Source organism: Nicotiana tabacum, chromosome 22 (assembly GCF_000715075.1).
Source record: "Nicotiana tabacum cultivar K326 chromosome 22, ASM71507v2, whole genome shotgun sequence".
Lineage (NCBI taxonomy): Eukaryota > Viridiplantae > Streptophyta > Magnoliopsida > Solanales > Solanaceae > Nicotiana > Nicotiana tabacum.
The window spans coordinates 189,329,632-189,347,887 of NC_134101.1; positions in this window are offsets into that span (position 1 = coordinate 189,329,632).

An 18,256-nucleotide genomic window follows, 5' to 3' on the forward strand; every position below is an offset into this window, starting at 1 on the left:
TTAGGGTTTTAAACCCTGAACTGAACTTTTTCCTTTAATCAGCATTAGGGTTTTAAACCCTAAACTGAACTTTTCCCCAGTTGGTCAGTTAGGGTTTTAAACCCTAAACTGAACTTTTTTCCCTTCAGCCAACATTAGGGTTGTAAACCATAAACTGAGCTTTTCCATGCAATCTGCATTAGGGTTTTAAACCCTAAACTAAATTTTTTCTTTAATCAGCATTAGGGTTTTAAACCCTAAACTGAACTTTTCCTTTAGTCAGCATTAGGGTTTTAAACCCTAAACTGAACTTTTTTCCCTTCAGCCAGCATTAGGGTTTTAAACCCTAAACTGAGCTTTTCCATGCAATCAGCATTAGGTTTTTAAACTCTAAATTGAATTTTTCCTTTAGTCAACATTAGGGTTTTAAACCCTAAACTGAACTTTTTTCCTTTAGTCAGCATTAGGGTTTTAAACCCTAAACTGAACTTTTTTCCCTTCAGCCAGCATTAGGGTTTTAAACCCTAAACTAAGCTTTTCCATGCAATCAGCATTAGGGTTTTAAACCCTAAACTGAATTTTTCCTTTAGTCAGCATTAGGGTTTTAAACCCTAAACTGAACTTTTTTCCTTTCAGCCAGCATTAGGGTTTTAAACCCTAAACTGAACTTTTTTCCCTTCAGCCAGCATTAGGGTTTTAAACCCTAAACTGAGCTTTTCCATGCAATCAGCATTAGGGTTTTAAACCCTAAACTGAATTTTTCCTTTAATCAGCATTAGAGTTTTAAAACCCTAAACTGAATTTTTCCTTCAGTCAGCATTAGGGTTTTAAACCCTAAACTGAACGTTTTTCCTTTAGTCAGCATTAGGGTTTTAAACCCTAAACTGAATTTTTTTTTGTTTCCTTTCAGCTAGCATTAGGGTTTTAAACCCTAAACTGAGCTTTTCCATGCAATTAGCATTAGGGTTTTAAACCCTAAACTGAACTCTTTCCATTCAGCCAGCATTAGGGTTTTAAACCCTAAACTGAGCTTTTCCATGCAATCAGCATTAGGGTTTTAAACCCTAAACTGAATTTTTCCTTTAATCAGCATTAGAGTTTTAAAACCCTAAACTAAATTTTTCCTTCAGTCAGCATTAGGGTTTTAAACCCTAAACTGAACTTTTTTCCTTTAGTCAGCATTAGGGTTTTAAACACTAAACTGAATTTTTTTTGTTTCCTTTCAGCCAGCATTAGGGTTTTAAACCCTAAATTGAGCTTTTCCATGCAATTAGCATTAGGGTTTTAAACCCTAAACTGAACTCTTTCCATTCAGCCAGCATTAGGGTTTTAAACCCTAAACTGAGCTTTTTCCATGCATGTCAGCATTAGGGTTTTAAACCCTAAACTGAACTCTTTCCTTTAGTCAGCATTAGGGTTTTAAACCCTGAACTGAACTTTTTCCTTTAATCAGCATTAGGGTTTTAAACCCTAAACTGAACTTTTCCCCAGTTGGTCAGTATTAGAGTTTCAACTCTAAACTGAACCTTTCCCCAGCTAGACGATATCAGGGCTCCAACCCTGAACTGAGCATGCATATCCTCTTTCATCAATTTTATGAACTTCCTGGCGAATAATTTACGAAATTTCCTAGTGAAACTGGGGCAGAAAATTTCGTTCATTTGTTTTTCCCGCAGGTCTAACCTCGAGCCACACGGATCGAAATGACCCACAAGATGAGTCTCAACTCAGAATCTAAGAAGAAAAAGAAAAAAAAGATGTCCCGAGACACCGGAGAAAATGGAAGGCGGATCGCTCCAAGATTTGATCAAGGTCCCGAGTTCTACCAACCCCGTCATATTCAGTATCGCAGAAATAAATAGGCGCCTCCTACTTGCAAGCATCAAGATTCAGATCGGAGTCTACAAGCAGAATCAGCTAAGACCCAAGATCAGGTCGCAAAAGAATCATAGATAGGAATCTTGTAACTAGCAGTTGACATGCATATAAGTGTTTAGTTCAGTTTCAATTTTCCTTTGGTTGTAATAAGGCGGTCAGTGACGCAGCAGTGACAACAGCAACAGCAGTAACAACAAGCATTGCAATCCCATGGTAGTCCCAGCTGCCAAAATTTTCCCGAACTACATTGACCTGATTCCTGTTTAGCCCAGGATATGTAGGAAATCTTTGAAGCAAGATTCGGTCAGATCTTTCAAAAACATGCTTCACACGGAGTAGTCCATAGGCAAAAATCGCTCATACACGCTCACTTTATCTTTGCACGAAAACTCTTCGTGTTTCCGAACAAAGAGGGGCAGCTGTGAGCACGTGATTTTTGTTTCGCGCGACAATCGCTCCAAAAGAAATAAAAAAATAATAACAATTGGTCCTGCTGTACAATTTTTGGATTTTTACATGGCACTTTGTTAATTATTTACGATTTTTTCCCATTTTATTTTTATTAAAACAAAATACAAAAAATGTATGTGTCATGTGTAATTTGAACCGTAATCCGGTTGTTAAATAGAAAATCACAAATAGGCATCTTTGTTCGTGATTTTTTTGTTTTATTTGATTTTACCTGTTTTAAATATTTTGATATATGTGTGCAAATAATTGTATTAAGTGTTTATTTAATTTTAATTTGATTTACTTAGGTTTTGTTATAAAATAAAAATATAAAAAAATATAATAAAAGAGAGAGTGCAAAATTGGGTTTGAAAATCAGTTTGGGCTGATTTTCATTCAAAGCCCAAACAAACTCAGCCCAAACCCCATGTAAACCCGGTCCAGATCAGCTGACCTCAGGAGGCGTTCCAAACGACGCCGTTTTGATCCAGTCTGATCTGGGCCGTTGATCTCAGAAAGATCAACGGTCAAGATCTCTCACCCCAAACCCACTAACAGACCCAACCCTTTACCCTTGAAACGACGCCGTTCCCTGTTAGTCAAAGGATCCTGGCCCTTCATCACATCTCATCCAACGGCCTGGATCCACCTACCCACTAACTATATAAACTCATAACATTACCCTGCCCCCCCTATCCGAACCCCAGCCTTCATCGTCTTCAACCCCAAACCCTAGAGCCGCCTCTGTACACCTTCACCATGAAAGCCGGCGGCATGAACGCCGATGACCTTCACCTTAACACCCTAGGACCACCTTGACACCCCGAACATGGATCCACCAACCGTTCAGCTCGAATCCCATCCCACCTTCTCGAATCTTCATTTGAAGATTCGAGTCAAAACTCGATCTACACCGTTTAACCCCAGATTCACACCAGACACTCCCCAGACCCCCTCGTGACCAAACCATGCTTGGTTTGGTCCGAATCTGATCAGGGAAGCATGAATCCCAGATCTGATTTTTGGAACCTTAGGGTTCCTCGTCACTGGTCCATATCCGTTCAAGCCGAAGAGATTAAGGTCTAATGGACCTTAATCGAAGTGTTTCTCATCTGAGAAACACTTCGATTAAAGTCCGTTCAGCCTTAAGAAAGGTCTGTTCGAATCCAAGTTAAGATTTTTGATTTTTTGGGGTTTAAGGTGAGTTTTGCTTTCTTTTATTTATTTGTTTTAGTCCATGTGATTATTTAAAAGGCTGTTCATGTTTCGTGAAATTTTGTGTTTTGAATTTTATCAACTGTGTCATGTCCACTTTGTTTGAACCTATGTGTTTGATTAGGTCCCTCTTCTGTTCACTGATAATGGTATGTGTAAGCTGTACAATCAAATGAATATTGAATTGGTTCGTTCATTTAGTTCCTAGGGCTTTTCTGTGTTAACATTGCAATATGAACCCCTTGTGTGATACTGTTAAATGTCTGATTTTTGGTTACGATTGTATGTGTTATAACTAGTATAGTCGAGTCGACATATGTCGTCAATTAGTTTCAGTTGTCCGAACAATAACAAATCGACTTACTTCTGCTAAGCATTTCTTTGAATCAATTAGGAACTGAGTTTGTCTACTTATAGTTGTTAATTTGAATCAGAAATGTAAAAATCAATGTTCTGTTTAGTCTAGTTCTGAAATTGGAGGGCATGTGCACTTATGCACAACATGTGCATTTTGTGCACAGCCTGTGCCCTGCCTAAGTGCTTTTGAATTAAATAGTTTGACAGCATGTGCTGTCAGACTACATCCTGCTGCCCATATTCTGCTTTAAGTTTCAGAAATAATAAACATTACTAAAAAGTTAAGCCTACCAAGGGGATGTCATGGGGTTAATACTTAAATAGCTGAGTGGAAACTGAAAAGAAGATGGCACATGGGAGGGTTTTTTTTTGGTCTAACAGGCTGTTAAAGGGCTGAGGTTAGGGCCTATAAAAGGAGACCATCTGATAAAAGGGAAAAAGGGGAAGACACAGACAGAGGAGGGATTGGAGAAAAAAGAGCTGAAATACATACATATTAATACACACAGAACATATAGGAGAGGGGGAGAGGAAAAGAATACCATCTGATATTAGAGGGACAGACATAGGGGATTCAGACTGAATCATTGAGGGTTTGAAGTTCAAGAAGATAAACAGAAAACTGGAAAAGATTTCTTTTGATAACTCAAGTATAGTTTCAAAACTGAAGATTGACATTTGGATTCGGGAGAGAAATGAGATAGGGAGAGGGATACACAGAAAGCAGAAACTGTTTTTTTCTTCCTGCTGTTTGTTCGATTCCCAGTTTGTTTAACCTATTCAAATAAGTGCTGATTTCCTCTCAAGTATCAGCTAGGTTTTTGTTTGTTTGGTTCGTATTGGTTTGCTTTCTCTTGGAATTGGATCATCTGAATTCTGAGTCCACTCCCCTGCTTATTGCTGTCATTTTGCTGCCTCTTCCCATTGGCTATAACTGCATCTTGCACTGGGATTTTGGTTACCTGTTGTTACTGCTGTTGCACTTGTTGCCATTGTTACTCCGCTGACTTCCCTTTTTCTTCAATTGTCAAACATTTCCAGGTACACAACTTTTGAAACCATATGTTGTTGAAAGTTTGAAGTTGAAGCAGAAATAAAGAAACGAATGTCTGTTTATGTTATAATACTTGTGTTCAAAAACAGGTTGAATGTTAGTTTGGCATGTATTTGTTTAAATACAAACTGCAAATACTCTGTATAAATTAACATGCATTCTAAGTTGAGATGAACAATTAGATAGCATTGGCTTGATAGATCAGATGTGTCTTAATGCATACGACCGTTAGTTTTGTTTCAGTTATGACATCATAACATAGAATCATAGCAAGCATATGTATGTATTTTTCCTAGATCTCTGAACTATCGAATCTGCTACATTCGGTTCCATGTGACTTCAAGATAAGTGTACCCCAAACTAATTCTCATGCAGCGTTACGTTAACAGGGTAATAATGTACGCCAACCCTTTTGTTAGACTACTTGTTTCTACATAGTTTCGATATGGGTTTCAATATAGATTCATCGTTTCGGAATAATGCGATGACTTTCGAGGAAAACTAATAGGCATTCTCGAATCCAATTAACAGTAGTTTTTCTTAATAAGTAGCCGATTTCATTTATCAAGCCTAAATAAGTTAATTACAAAGTTCAAACTTAAGGATTGTTTAATGTAAATTTAGTATGAGTTATCTGTTGCTTGCAATCCCTCCTATCAAATTAACAGAACTTATTCACTCCTTAAAGACGAGGCATGAAATAATTCTCACCTCATAAATAACCAATTAGGCAATCAAGCAAAAATTCGGATTCGTCATATATAGTAGAGATTTAGTATGTTAGTTGCTTAAACAAGTAAGTTTGATATTTTTCTCTTTTATTTTTTAGAGACAAACGTAATAGAAATGTAGTCGCTTCAGGATATCCTTTTTCTAAAATAATGAGACGAGCCTCGCCAAGTAAGAATGCAAATTGCGGGGCCCTCAATAACTAACCATAATAAATATTTAGAATTCGGACAGGCCGTTTAGCAAATTTCATGGCCTTCTCCCAAAAAAAAAAATAAGAATGCGTTAAACTCTTTAGGCGCGGCTCGATTAAATTATATTCTTAAATTTGGGTGCGCATTGATGTGACCCGAATCCAAATCTCAACGGAGTCGAAGTGTGTTTAACAATTACGGGTGCATTGATTGCGACGTAGTTCGAAATACATTTTCACGACGTTGCAATTCTATAAAAATAAATGATAATAATAAAAGCGGTTTAAACTTAATAAAAGCACGTAAGTCATAACATGTATTTAAATCAGATATTTAGCCATTATAACAATTTAAGCGACCGTGCTAGAACCACGGGATTCGAGGGTGCCTAACACCTTCCCTCGGGTCAACACAATTCCTTACTTAGAATTTCTGGTTCGCAGACTTCATTTGGAAAAGTCGAAAATTTCCTCGATTTGGGATTCAAGATAAACCGGTGACTTGGGACACCAAAAGCCAAACCTTTCCCAAATGGCGACTCTGAATTAAATAAATAATCTCATTTCGAATATTGTCACTTAAATTGGAAAAACTCCCCTTGCGCATTTAACCCTTCGGGGGCGGGCACGCAAAAAGGAGGTGTGACAGTGGTCTTCTTGGGATTTCTGGTGTTTCCTAGGAAAGATGGAAATATCGACATACGAATAGCTGGGGTTGTCAGTACTTTGCTTACTCAGGCCAAAAGCACCCTCACATCCATGATAGTAGCTGAAATCTTCCGCGCTCTCACAGCCTGCAAGCCGGAGAAGACTTTTTTGAGGGGTGCAACTTGTTGCTACAGATGTAGATGATTGAACATCTATGCCATCGTCCTCAATTCCTGAGTTATGGGTCGACAGAGAAAACTTGCATAGAGGAATTTTATACGAGGGTTGATGGGATCAGCTTGCCAGAAGGGGTTATAGAATGGGTATCACATCTTCGTTCCATCAGTGCAAGTCAAATAGAGTGGACGTTTGGGTGGCTTCCCATAGATGAGATCGTATGCATGCCAGCTACCGGACCTCATTTCCTTTTGATGGGTCCTAGGAGTATCCATCCTTATGCCCCATACTGGGTTTTGAGACAATTAGAGAGATATCAAATGGTTCCCAGGGATGAAGATATTAGTTGCCATGTGGTCGAGATTTGTCCCGATGGTCAGTTTCATGAAGCAACAGTTCGCCAAATTTGGAGCGAATGTCAGTACTTGACTGCGAACACTCGAGTGTATGATCTGTCCAGAGGAGAAGTTGCATTAGGATATCTTGCCTGGTATAAAGGGAAGTTGAGTTTGGAAGGCCGGCCAAAAGACCTCATCTTCAAGAATTTGTCGGAGCATCACAAGAGCAATGGGATTGGCTGGCCAAAGAAGATGAGTACAGAGCCACCATAGGCAGGCTACAAAAGCAAGTCATGGACCTTCAGTTTGAGAATGGTTTGCAAGCCGCCGCGGATGAAGGCGGGAAGAAAAAGCTAACTCAGGAAAATGAATCCCTCAAAGCCCAAATTCAGAAAATGAGAACAGCTGCTAGAAACCCAAAAAGAAGTCGAGCGGATGAAAGGCTTATAAGCAGTCTGAAAAAGAAAGCCCTTGAGTGTCAAGATGACCTGGAAAAGTCTGAGGCCAACCTAGCAAAAGTACGGGCATAATGGGCAAAGGAGGCGGAAGAGCGGACAAAGTTTGTGCAACAAATGAAAAGAAAGTATGTAGGGACAATCACCAGCCTGAAGAGAAAAATGACTACCCTCGAGAATGAAGCAGCCAAGCAAGCCAAGGAATTCAAGGCTGATAGGGAACACTTTTATGATTTGATGGCTCAGGTGGAGGAAGAAATGCAACAGTTGCAAAATCAACATCTCTGCGACACTTAGGTGTTAGAAGCCCGGAATCAACAGGTCGGGCGTCTGCTTCAGGAAAAGGGTAGAATCCGAGAGTGGGTCAGAGTCATCGCCGACTACATTGTTGTGAAATGCCGAGCATGTGAGGATGACTTGCACCACTTTCTTCGCGGCAGTGATGATGTTTGTCCGACAGATAATGTGTGACTTGGAGAGGCTTCAAAGGGATCTTGCATATAGGCCCGTGGCGAGACCGAATGATGTCTCGCGGGCCCCAGGAGCATTTGAGGCATTAATGTATTCGTGATTTTTACTTGAGTCTGTATTTTCTTTCTGTTGGAGTCTGTCAGTATGTTTTCGATCATGTATTTTCTGTTATTGAAGTATGTTAGTTTGTATTTTTTTTTTGTCTTTTCATCAGAGTCTGCTAGTTTCTTTTTGAGTTTGTTAGTTTTTGAGTCGTTATAATCAAAGTATTTGCTTTTTATGAAAATTTGAAAATCCGAAAAAATGTTTTACTACTTATTTTTACACTTATACCCCAGAACTACGCTCGGTCTGATTCATACAGGGTCATGATACGTAGGCAATCTCCATAGGATTTGACCATAACCAAAAGAAAAGAGAAAGAAAATAAGAAACCGTGAGAAAGAAACGATGGCAAAATAAGAGAGGGAAATGAGAGAATAGAAACAAAGAGAAGTCAAGCAAAGAAAGGCAAGAATGAAAAAAAAAAAAAGAAAAAGGGAAGTTGCAAATGGAAATAAGGAAAAGCCGGGATAACACAAGCAATCGGGCAAATACATGATAGAAATGATTAATTACTTAGGTGCATTGCATTCCACAAATATGCGGTTACCAATCTGTTAAGCTCTAATCACTAACGAGTTTGTTGTTGATGCTTCAAAACTAAGACAGGTTGTTAGTTTGTTGATCATTCTGGCAACCCATCCATACAACACTAGGTCCAAAGGCAAATTGATCATGTCTAACCAAGAACTTGATGCGAGGGTCATCGATCCTTCAAGAGAGGTGGAAGAGTTGGATGTTAATTCGATGAAAGAAGAGACATATAAGTTGAAGCAGCAGATGGCCGAAATGTACCAGGCCTGGGCAAAAAGGCAACCACCACCAGCTTACCCCGCCAACCCTGCCTTTATTCCGCTCCTGGCTTAGTCTCAGGATCATCTTGCCACCGATTCGTCCCCGAGTTTTCCCATTTACCAACACTACCAGAGCACAACTTCTCAAACACCACCAACTCCACCACCCAAACCAGTTCCATACCCTTCTCTACCAGCCACTCCTGTCTTCGTTGCGCCCCTTCCCGCTACACTCCAAAGATCCTCCAACGAGCCTTTGTTCCAAGCTGATGATAACCAGTATTACCCCCCAGAGCCCACTTTCAAAGCCCCAGAACCCTATTCTTACACTCCTCGTTTCGATCTTCTTGTGGAAGCTGAGAAACCGTCCAAAAATACTGAACAGGAGGAGATGTTCAGGAAAGTTAAAAGCTTAAAACAGTCATTCAGAGACATGCAGGGGTTGGGAGGTCAAGTAAGTGTGGCTTACAAAGACCTGTGTCTGTTTCCAGATGTGCAATTACCGACAGGGTTTAAGATGCCCAAGTTTGATTTGTACGATGGGCACGGTGATCCAGTAGCGCACTTGAGAGGGTCTTGTAGCAAAATGAGGGGAGCTGGAGGGAAAGATGAATTGCTAATGGAATATTTCAGTCAAAGTATGAGTGGTTTAGTGTTGGAATGGCATACCCGGCAAGATCACAGAAGATGGTACACGTGGGATGATCTAGCCCAAGCATTCGCTTGTCACTTCCAGTATAATCTTGAGATTGTCCCAGATCGTCTGTCTTTGACAAATATTGAAAAAAGGCACAATGAAAGCTTCAGGGAGTATGGCTTTCTGTGGAGAGAACAGGCAGCAAGGGTTGACCCTCCAACGAAAGAAAGCAAAATGGTAGATTATTTTATGCAGGCCTTAGAACCTACTTATTATGCCATCTGGTATCAGCTATAGGCAAGTCCTTCAATGAAGTAGTAAAGATGGGCGGTATGGTAGAAGAAGGGCTCAAGTCGAACAAGATCATGAGCTATTTTGCTATTAAGGCAACCACTCAGGCCATTCAGGGCGGCACCGAAGGAATAATCGGAAAGAAAAAGAGAGAGGATGTGGCGACGATTGATTCAAGAGCTTGGTTCGGACCCAGGGGCTCATCTCACCACTATAGTCAGCCTCAACCCTACCACCAAACTTACCCCCATACCCCATATAATCCACCACAACACTACTACCTACCACCAGACCATCATTTTTCTGTCCACCACGCCCAAACATACAACCAACCCCCCACCCATGCACAATGGCGTGCGCCCATTCCACAAAATACTTACCCATTCCCACGAGCCTACCGAAACCCTCTTGGACCAGGTTTCCGGCCCAACTAAGCATTTAAGAGTGTGAGGTTGAAGAAAAAGAAAACCTTTACTCCATTGGGAGAGTCATATACCAGTTTATTCCACAGGCTAAGACAATTATATATGCTAAGGCCGATTAAGTCGAAACTGCCAAATCCTCCCCCAAAAAATCTGGATTATTCTGTAAGCTGTGAATATTGTTCTGGTACTCCAGGTCATGACACGGAGAAGTGCTGGAACCTAAAAAGTGCTATCCAGGAGCTCATTGATACTAATAGAATTGAAGTTCAAGCTCCAGAGGTGCCCAATATCAACCGGAATCCGATGCCAACCCACCAGGAGACAAATATGATTGAAATAATGCATAAGAGAAGGGAGCCTAGGAAGCCTTCACAGACCATCATGATGATTCGGTCCAGTGAGGTCAAGCCAATTGAACAATCAACAAGTGAAAGATCAGTGCTCAAGTCGAGCGAGAGGAACAGTGAACCATCTATGGTAGTTAAGAAGGGGTCTTCAAGTCATGTGGTAGAAACACAAGAAAGGTCGAAAGTGGTTGTGCCAGGAGTGGCGAACAAACCTGTCATAATTGTGGAAGGCGCCCGCATAGATCATGTCATTATCAAGCCGGTAACCTAGGTACCGATAGTCAACAGCAGGGCTATTCCGTGGAATTATGAACGGGTGACAGTGACATACAAAGGAAAAGAAGTTAAAGAAAAAGTCTATGAAACCCAGGGATTGACTCGTTCGGGGAGATGCTTTGCCCCCGAAGAGTTAAGAATAGCTAAGAACTCCAAAGATAACTCAGTGCTAGTGAAGAAAGCCGTAACTGAAGAAGAGGCAGGGGAATTTTTGAGAAAGATGAAGATGCAAGACTATTCTATCGTGGAATAATTGAAAAAGACGCCTGCTCAGATTTCACTGTTGTCATTGTTAATCCACTCAGATGAGCACCGACGAGCCTTAATGAAAATCCTGAATGAGGCTCACGTTCCTGATAAGATCTCAGTGAACCATCTGGAAAAGATAGCCAACAAGATCTTTGAAGTGAACAGAGTCACTTTTTCCGATGATGAATTGCCTGTAGAGGGTACTTAGCATAATAGATCCCTTTACCTTATAGTGAAATGTGAGGACTCTGTGGTTACCGGGTATTGGTCGACAATGGTTCCAGTGCGAACATTTTCCCTCTCTCCACTCTGAAAAAGTTGAAAGTAGAAGATGAGAGGATTCATAAGAATAGTATCTACGTGCGGGGATTGGATGGCAGAGGCAAAGATTTAGTTGGTGATATAGTGCTAGAGCTGACGATAGGACCAGTTGAGTTCACGATAGAGTTCCAGGTGTTTGATATAGATGTTTCCTACAATCTGCTGTTACGATGACCCTGGATTTACGCCGCTAAAGCAGTACCGTCTACACTACACCAGATGGTCAAATTTGAATAGGATAGATAGGAAATAGTTGTGCATGCGAAGATAATTTGTGCAATCATAGCAATGCAGTTGTACCGTTCATTGAAGTGGAAGATGACAAGGGGTCGTGGGTCTACCAGGTTTTTGACGCGATGTTGGTCGAGAAAATTCCAGAGGGGAAATACATTCCAAATCCCAAGATAACTGCCGCATCAGTCATGGTGGCCTTTGAAATGTTAAAGAATGGTTTCGTACCAGGCAAGGGTTTGGGGTCATCTCTGCAGGGCATCATACAGCCAGTGTCCCTCCCTAAAAACTTGGGAACATTTGGTATGGGATTCAAGCCCATAGCCGCAGACATAAAAAGAGCTAGAAAATTGAAACAGAGGGCATGTGTCCTTCCTAAGCCGGTCTCGCGTCTCTCCAGATCATTTGTCAAGCCCGGTACCAGAAGTCGCCTAGTAACAACAATTCCCAGTTCTGTGATTGATCCTGACAAGGAATTAATTGAAATATTCGAGAAGCTATTCGACGATGTAAACATGGTGGAAATTGGAGAAGGTTCTAGCAATGCAGAAGTGCAATTTGTCGGGCCAAAAACAAAGCTTAACAATTGGAAGGCTACTCCTCTCCCCACTCGGAAGGAGTTTTGGTAGTTTATTTTGATTTTCCTTCAGTTTGTCTGGGTTATTCCAGGGTTGTAATCCAGATTGTTATCTTTCAGTTTGTTTGAGTGTGCAAACCTTGTTATCTTTTATCATTCAATGAAATGTAATCTCCATTTCTTCATCATTCCTGAAGGTTTTCCTTTTTGTTTTTTTTCTTGTCTGTACAGTTCTTTTTACGCTGGTTCTAATGACATGGTATGCATGAGGAATCATCAACCCAGTCTTAAACATCAATCTGATTTTGAAATTCAAGAAGTAGAGTGTGATGACGAATCAGAATATGATGAGGATGAGGCTTTTGAAGAGATTAGTAAGGAATTAAATTACTTTGAAGGAAGACCCAAACCCAACCTGAATGATACAGAAGACATCAATTTAGGGGACGCAGATAATATCAGAGAGACTAAAATAAGCGTCCACCTTGAACCAAAGATCAGGGAAGAGATAATCAAAGCACTGATTGAATACAAAGTTATTTTTGCATGGTCATATGACGACATGCCAGGTTTGAGCACTGATTTGGTGGTCGACAAATTACCCACTGACCCGGCATTCCCTCCCATCAAGCAAAAATTGAGAAGGTTCAAAACTGATATGAGTGTGAAGATTAAGGAAGAAATCACCAAGAAGTTGGACGCAAAGGTCATTTGGATCACACGATATCCCATTTGGTTAGCTAATGTTGTGTCAGTACCAAAAAAGGACGGCAAGATAAGAGTATGTGTTGATTACCGCAATCTCAACAAAGCAAGTCCAAAGGATAATTTCCCACTACCTAATATCCACATTTTGATCGATAATTGCGCCAAGCGTGAAATTCGATCTTTTGTGGATTGCTATGCAGGGTATCATCAGATTTTAATGGATGAAGAAGATGCAGAAAAGACGGCATTCATCGCGCCATGGGGAACTTATTGCTACCGAGTCATGCCATTTGGTTTGAAAAACGTTGGGGCAACTTACATGAGGTCAATGATTACTGTGTTCCATGATATGATACACAAGGATATTGAGGTATACGTAGATGATGTAATCATAAATTCGAAGCAGCAGGTCGACCACGTCAGAGATTTGAGGAAATTTTTCTAGAGACTTCGCAGGTACAACCTTAAGCTTAATCTTGCCAAGTGCGCATTTGGCGTTCCATCCGGAAAGCTGTTGGGATTCATAGTTAGCCGTCGAGGCATTGATTTGGAACCATTAAAGATCAAAGCTATCCAAGAATTGCCACCTCTAAGGAACGAAACTAAGGTAATGAGTCTGTTAGGGAGGTTAAACTACATCAGCAGGTTTATTGCTTAGCTCACGACAACTTGTGAGCCAATTTTCAAGTTGCTGAAAAAGGATGTTGCGGTCAAATGGACTGATGAGTGTCAAGAAGCATTTGACAAGATAAAAGGGTACTTGTCAAACCCACCTGTGTTGGTTCCACCGGAACCAGGGAGACCCTTGATTCTTTACTTAACAGTCCTGAAAAATTCATTTGGTTGTGTATTGGGTCAGCATCACATTACTAGAAGGAAGGAACAAGCCATCTACTATCTCAGCAAGAAGTTCACATCTTATGAGGCTAAGTACACTCGCCTTGAGAGAACATGTTGCGCCCTAACTTGGGTAGCACAAAAATTGAAACATTATTTGTCATCCTACACTACTTTCCTCATTTCTTGCTTGGATCCGTTGAAGTATATCTTTCAAAGTCTATGCCCACAGGGAGACTTGAGAAGTGGCAGATTTTGCTTACAGATTTTGACATCGTCTATGTGACTCGGACCGTGATGAAAGCCCAAGCATTGGCCGATCATTTGGCCGAAAACCCGGTCGATGAAGAATACGAGCCGTTGAGAACTTATTTTCCCGATGAAGAAGTGATGCATATCGACGAACTGGAGCAGACTGAAAAACCAAGTTGGAAACTTTTCTTTGATGGGGATGCTAACATGAAAAGAGTTGGAATAGGGGTTGTGCTTATTTCTGAAAAGGGGCATCACTATCCTGTTACGGCTTAGCTTCATTTCTATTGTACCGACAATATGGCTGAGTACGAGGCATGCATTTGGGGTTTAAGGCTAGCTGCAGACATGGATGTCCAGGAAGTCTTGGTCTTGGGAGACTCAGATCTTCTAGTGCACCAGATTCAAGGAGAATGGGAAACACGGGATTTAAAGCTCATACCATACCGACAATGTTTGCATGATCTTTGTCAACGGTTCTGATCAACATAGTTCAGGCATATTCCAAGGGTCCATAATGAGGTGGCCGATGTTTTGGCTACCTTGGCATCAATGTTGAACCATCTGGACAAAGCTTATGTCGATCCTCTACATATTCAAGTCCGAGATCAGCATGCTTACTGTAACATGGTGGAAGAAGAACTTGATGGTGAACCATGGTTCCATGATATCAGGGAGTACATCAGAATGGGGGTATATCCGGTGCAAGCCATGGGGGATCAAAAGAGAACAATTCGACGGTTGGCAAGTGGATTTTTCTTCTGTGGAGGAGTTTTGTATAAAAGAACACTAGACCTTGGATTGTTAAGATGCATAGATGCTAGACAAGCTACGACTGTCATGTCCGAAGCACATTTGGGAGATTGCGGACCACATACGAGCGGATATGTGTTGGCGAAGAAAATTCTCCAGGCAGGTTATTATTGGCTCACCATGGAGCGAGATTGTATTAGTTTTGTGCGCAAATGTCATCAGTGCCAGATACACGGAGATTTGATTCATTCTCCACCATCAGAATTGCACAGAATGTCAGCATCATGGCCCTTCGTTGCTTGGGGCATGGATGTCATTGGACCAATTGAGCCAACAGCATCCAACGGGCACAGGTTCATTCCGGTAGCCATTGATTGTTTCACTAAGTGGGTTGAGGCTAAAACTTTCAAGTCTGTAACCAAGAAAGTAGTGGTTGATTTTTTTCACTCAAATATGATCTATCGATTTAGAATCCCAAATGTGATCATCACGGATAATGGTGCTAATCTTAACAGTAATTTGATGAAAATGGTATGTCAGCAGTTTAAGACTGCAAATCACAATTCCACCCCATATCGTCCCAAGACGAATGGAGTAGTCGAGGTAGCCAACAAAAACATAAAGAAGATACATCGGAAAATGATAGAAGGTTCCAGGCAATGGCATGAAAAATTACTATTTGTGTTGTTGTGTTATCGCACCACTGTCCGTACTTCAGTAGGCGCAACTTCTTATTTGTTGGTATATGGCACTGAAGTAGTGATACCTGTGGAAGTTGAAATCCCGTCCCTTCGGATTGTCGCTGAGGCTGAGATTGATGATGATGAGTGGGTCAAAACCCGTTTGGAGTAGTTGAGTTTAATTGATGAAAAAAGATGGGCATCAGTGTGTCATGACCAGTTATATCAAAAGAGAATGGCGAGAGCGTACAACAAAAAGGTGCGTTCCCGAAAGTTTGAAGTGGGTCAGTAAGTATTAAAGCGCATCCTTCCACACCAGGCCGAAGCGAAGGGCAAGTTCGCCCCAAATTGGCAAGGGCCGTTCATTATAACAAAAGTGTTGTCCAATGGTGCTTTGTATCTAATAGATATCGAAGGCAAATGTGTAGACATGGTTATCAATTCTGATGCAGTCAAGAGATATTATGTATGATTTCTTTGGTTCAATTGTTGATTCTTTGTACTTGGCATTGTTTCGAAGATTGGAATGACAAAGGCAATTTGTTCTGTTATCTAAACACACTACCCTTTGTTTCCCCTTTTGAGCCTTATTATTTTATTTCATACCCCTCTTTTGGAATCAATAATGAAAAAGAGAGAAAAGAAAGAAGAGAAAAGGAGGAAAAAAAAGAGAAAAGAAAAGAAGCGAAAAGAGAAAATACAAGAAAACAAAGAAATTCAGGTGTGAACTACGTTTGACCTGATTCCTGTTAAGGATACGTAGGCAGCCTCACGGCTCGGTCATATCATATTAAAAAAAATCCCCAAGCAAGAAACTTGGGCAGAAGTTGTGATTGTGGTAAGAAATCAAATTCAAAAAGTTGTAATTTTGAACTCATCTAAGCTATTTTAAGCCTTTTTGATACCCTTTTCTTTCCAAACATATCCAAGATCCCACATTGCTGTCCAAAGAAAGACCTCCCGATCATTCTTCGAGAGATGCCAAGTCAAGCAAGTAAAGAGGATTCATATCAGGGGCAACACTCCGGTTTAAGCAAGAGAATTAAAAAATAAGGAGGAATTTCAAAGTTTACTATCAGTTTCAAAATTGCACAAAGCAAAATGCGGCTAGGACATGTCAGAGATAGTGTGATGAAAAGTGAGACATAGAGTGTAAGCAAAAGTTAAATCGGTGGAATGGTTCAGTAATGTCGCGGAAGATGCAGAGTTTAATATAGAAAGGTCATAAATGAAAAACAACGGTTGGGGTGTAGAGCACTCGGGTCATCCAGGGTCCTTTGGTTAAGGATCAATCAGAAGGTCAAACAATTTTCGACCAGTTCAAGGCAGCCAGTCAAAGCAAAGCATGGCAAAGGAAAAACCACCTTCAGCAAGAATGCCACAACTAACCACCACATTTTAAACTGACAAGATTTTCTTTGATTTGAAACAGAGGCAAAAATCTCGTTTGTTTCGGGAAAACCCTCCGTAAGGAAAGGCAAGCACCAGACAGGTTTCACCGTAAACTCTCAGGACCCTCTTGGAAAATGGGACCAAGTTTAAAATTCAAAACAATCATGAGTAGCATAATCTAGCATAAATGTACCCCAAAGGAATATAAGTTGGCTTCAAAGTTTGCATGTTTAAGATAGGATTCAATTAGGAGTTGTCATGACCCTCCTGGATAATGGGACTTAGCTTTAAGACTTCCATTAGATAACAAGATTTAGTGTAAGCTCTGTTGTAGGGCAGTATAATTCAGCCATAAAAATTGTCACTCTTAAGATAATACTTAATTTTTGACTCTCAGGACCCTTCTGGATAATGGGGTATAGTTTTAAGACTCTGTTAGATAACAAGATTTAGCGGAAGTCACACCTTTAGAAGATATAATTCAGATTTAAAACTGTAGTTTAACTAGAAGTTTTCAGGACCCTCCTGGATAATGGGATCTAGCTTTCAAATTCTTATAGATATTTGGTAGCATGATTCAATTAACACTCACGGATATGCCCGGCTACCAAACCGGGGCAGAAAATTTTCTTTTGTTTTGTCTATTTTGTGGAAGTCAGGTGCCCATCTGAAGAGCAGGGAAGGACAGCACTAGTTTCAAAGAATAGAAAACAGTTCATACCCCAAGCAATCAGGCACCCGCCTGGAGAAACAGGGGAGGACACGTCAAAGAAAAGTAGTTTCAAGGGAATACAATTCAAGTTTCAGCAGTTAGGCGCCCACCTGGAGAGCAAGGGAATACATTTCAAGTTTCAGTAATCAGGATCCCGCCTGGAGAACGAAGGGAAGAAATACATTTCAAGTTTTAGTAATCAGGAGCCTGCCTGGAGAACGAAGGGAAGAAGTACAATTCAAGTGTTGGTAATCAGGAGTCCGCCTGAAGAAGAAGGGAAGAAGTAGTTTAAGTGTTGGTAATCAGGATCCCGCCTGGAGAACGAAGGGAAGTAGTTTAAATGTTGGTAATCAGGAGTCCGCCTTGTGAACAAAGGGAAGAAGCAATTCAGTTCGGCAATCAGGAGCCCACCTGGAGAACAGAGGGAAGGCAACAATGGCCAAAGGAAGACAGTTCAGGTTTCAAGGGAAAACAGTTTAAGGTAACAAAGGATTCCTTTATTGCCAAGGATATGTAGGCAACTCAGATACCAGGGCTCGATCACATTCTCTTCATTTCTCTTAGTTTTTGGTCTCTCTAAATAAGGTTCGGGTCAAAAAATCTATCTCGTCGTTCTTTGTCTAAAAACTCTTCATGTTTCCAGTCAAAGAGGGACAGCTGTAGACGTGTGATTTTTGACCCTCCCCAAGATTTTACATATTTTAGAATTTAAATATTTAGTCTAAGTC